Source organism: Gallus gallus, chromosome 16 (assembly GCF_016699485.2).
Source record: "Gallus gallus isolate bGalGal1 chromosome 16, bGalGal1.mat.broiler.GRCg7b, whole genome shotgun sequence".
Taxonomy (NCBI): Eukaryota; Metazoa; Chordata; class Aves; order Galliformes; family Phasianidae; genus Gallus; species Gallus gallus.
In genome coordinates this window covers 426,033-429,200 of record NC_052547.1, presented here as the reverse complement: position 1 = coordinate 429,200, position 3,168 = coordinate 426,033, and the positions used below count along the sequence as shown (strand labels likewise).

Here is a 3,168-nt window from a genome sequence, read left to right as displayed (position 1 = left end):
GCCGAGTCCGGTGGGGGCACGCAGGGGTCCGGGTGACCAGTCCGGCGAGCCTGAGCTGGTCCTGTACAGGCCACCAGCCGCACCTGCTGTGTGACCGAGTCCTGTTTGGGCACGCAGGGGCCGGGCTGACCGTTCCGGAGAGCCCGAGCCGGTCCTGCAGAGGGCGCCAGCTGCGGCTTTAGTGTGACCGAGTGCTGTGCGGGCCCGTAGGGGCCGTTCCGACCGGTCCGGCGACCGGGACCGGCTCCTTCAGCATGCTCCAGCCGCAGCTGCGGAGGTGGCCGAGTCGGGTGGGGGCACGCAGGGGCCGGGCTGACCGTTCCGGAGGGCCCGAGCCAGTCCTGCAGAGGCCTGCAGCTGCACCTGCAATGAAACCGAGACCTGTGGGGCACACAGGGGCTGGGCCGACCGGTACGGCGAGCCCAAGCCGGTCCTGCAGAGGCCTCCAGCCACGGCTGCTGTGTGACCGAGTCCTGTTTGGGCACGCAGGGGCCGGGCTGACCGTTCCGGAGAGCCGGAGCCGGTCCTGCAGAGGCCTCCAGCTGCAGCTTTAGTGTGACCGAGTGCTGTGCGGGCCCGCAGGGGCCGGTGCGAGCGGTCCGGTGACCGGGATCGGCTCCTTCAGCATGCTCCAGCCGCAGCTGCGGAGGTGGCCGAGTCGGGTGGGGGCACGCAGGGGTTGGGTTGACCGGTCCAGCAAGCCTGAGACGGGCCTGTACAGGCCTCCAGCCGCACCTGTAGTGAGACCGAGTCCTGTGGAGGCACGCAGGGGCCGGGCCGACCGGTCCGCTGACCCAGAGTCGGTCCTGTACAGTCCACCAGCCACACCTGCAGTGACACCGAGTCCTGTGGGAGCACACAGGGGCCGGGCTGACCATTCCGGAGAGCCGGAGCCGGTCCAGCAGCGGCCTCCAGCCGCACCTGCAGTGTGACCGAGTCCTTTTGGGGCACTCAGGGGCCGGGCCGACCGTTCCGGAGGGCCCGAGCCGGTCCTGCAGAGGCCTCCAGCCACTGCTGCTGTGTGACCGAGTCCTTTTTGGGCACGCAGGGGCCGGGCCGACCGTTCCGGAGAGCCCGAGCCGGTCCTGCAGAGGCCTCCAGCCGCGGCTGCAGTGAGACCGAGTCCTGTGCGTGCACGGAGCGGCCGGGCCGACCGGTCCGGCGACCGGGAGCGGCTCCCGCAGAGGCCTCCAGCCGCCGCCGCGGAGCGACCAAGTCCGTCCTGGCCGGGTAGACGTGGCCTGCCAGCCCGGAGAGGGCCGGGCCAGCGACCTCTAGCGGTCTCCGCCGTGTGAACGGCTCGGAGCCCTCTGGGGCCGGGTAGACCGTTCCGCTGCTTTCGAGCCGCTCGGCAGCGACTTCTTACGGCAGCGTTCGTCTCGTGTTTGCTTCTTTGTTTATTTCTCTGTCCCTCAGTGTGCCCGTTCGTTTGCCGGTTTGAACGTTTTGGTTTCGTTTCCTTTTCGCTCGGGGGCTAGGTAACTCTTTAGGCGGTTTCAAGCTGGGTCTTTGAAACCCCATTCGCGTGCGGCTCGCTCGCGCGCCACATCAACGCCGGGACACCTTAGCCAGGGCGCCGCGTAACCCCCCCCCTCCCCCCGGTCCCCCTCCACCCGACCGGCGGACACGGCCCCGACCTCCCGAGGAGGTGCGCAGGCGCGGGCGTGTGGGCGGGGGCTCCGCCCACAAGGGGGCCGGGCGGGCGGGAAAGTACGGCCGGTTCGCATGCGGGCGGTCGCTCGTGTCGGCGCGGGAACGCAAAATAATGGCGGGAAGACGGTAGCAGAGGTAGGCCGGGGGGAGACGGCGTCGTCCGTCCCGGGGGTGGTGGTGGTGGTGGTGGCGGCGGCGGCGGCGGCGGCGGCGGCGGCGGCGGCGGGGGGCGGGGGCCGGGGGCCGCGGGCCGCCTGGGACTCGTCTGTTCGACTCGTCCGGTCACCGGGCTCGCAGCGAGCCTCTCTCCCGGCCGGCAGGAGGGCGGAGAGGCAGCCTCGCCTCGCCTCGCCTCGCCTCGCCTCCCACCCGGCCGGCGTCCGAGCCGTCGGGTCCGACCGCCGGCGCTCGGGGAGGGGACCCTCGGCTCCCCCGGCGGGGCGCTACTAGAGGGAGAAGTGGAAGAAGAGCGAGCGACTACGGGAGTGCGAACGTACGTGCCCGTTCCCCGCACCCCCCCCCCCCCGGTAGAAAAAAAAAAAAAAAACGGAAAGCAAGAGTGTAATGGAAAGAAAGCGCGTGGCGGGCTGGGGGTGGGTCCACGGTTGGGGGAGGGCAGGGAGGAGTTGCGCGGGGGGGGGGGTGCGGGTGTGAGCGGCGCGGGGACCGGTCGAGACATCAGGTCGTGCCCGCCGGAGGAAAGAAAGGCACGGGAAAAAAAAATCAAAGCGGGGGGGGGGGGGGTGGCGGGGTGTGGAGAAGCAGCGTTCAGAAAACAAAAACAAAACAAAACCAAAAAAACGGCGGGGAAAGACGAACAAAAGGGGGCCGATCAGGCGGGGCGGATCCGGGGGGTGGGGCTGGGGCGCCGACCCTTCTGTCTCGCCACTGGCCGGCCGAGCCGTCGGGTCCAGCCCTTCGGGAGTCGAGTGGGGGGGGAGGAGGGGAGCGGGCATGAACGGCGAGAGAAAGGGGGGGGGGGGGGGGAGGGAGGAATAAATAAATAACAATCCCGTGACCCTCTCCCGTCCGACTTTCCCCCGAGAACGAGGAAGAAACGGGCGACGACTGAGCAAACGACCAATGGCACGGATGGACGGACGTATTTAAGAAGAAAGTAAGGGGGGGGGGAACCCAGGCAAAGAAGGAAAGAAAGAAAGATGGAGAGAGTGAGAGAGAGATGAGAGAGAGAGAGAGAGAAATAAAGAGCGAGCGAACAAACGAAGGAACGAATGTGGGGGAGAAAAAGAGAAAAAGGAGCGGGGGGCAGATCAGGTGGAGCGGATACAGGGGATTGGGGGGGGGGGGTGCCGGGCACCGGACGCCAAGTCGAGTCACTATCTGGCCGAGCCATCGGAAGGGGGGGACACCTTTTTTTTTTTTTTTTAAAAAAAAAAAAAAAAAAAAAAGGGGGGGGGTGGAGGGAATGGGGGAAAAAAAATCAATTTAAAAAAAAAAAAAACGGGAAAAGAAAAATCAAAAATCATTAAAAAAAAATGCAGAAAAGGTTGCCAG

The 3,168-nt window shown here is 66.6% G+C and overlaps 1 long non-coding RNA gene across 2 annotated transcripts; it reads left to right on the top strand.

Annotated features, from left to right (window-relative positions):
• The first annotated feature begins 1,707 nt into the window (after positions 1 to 1,707).
• Positions 1,708 to 2,818, top strand: LOC124417263. Of its 2 annotated transcripts, none has more exons than XR_006931654.1 (2): positions 1,708 to 1,788; positions 2,699 to 2,818. It is a non-coding gene; the product is annotated as an uncharacterized LOC124417263 (long non-coding RNA). The 2 variants fall into 2 exon arrangements; XR_006931655.1 differs by lacking the exon at positions 2,699 to 2,818 and adding an exon at positions 1,974 to 2,179.
• The last annotated feature ends 350 nt before the right edge of the window (positions 2,819 to 3,168 follow it).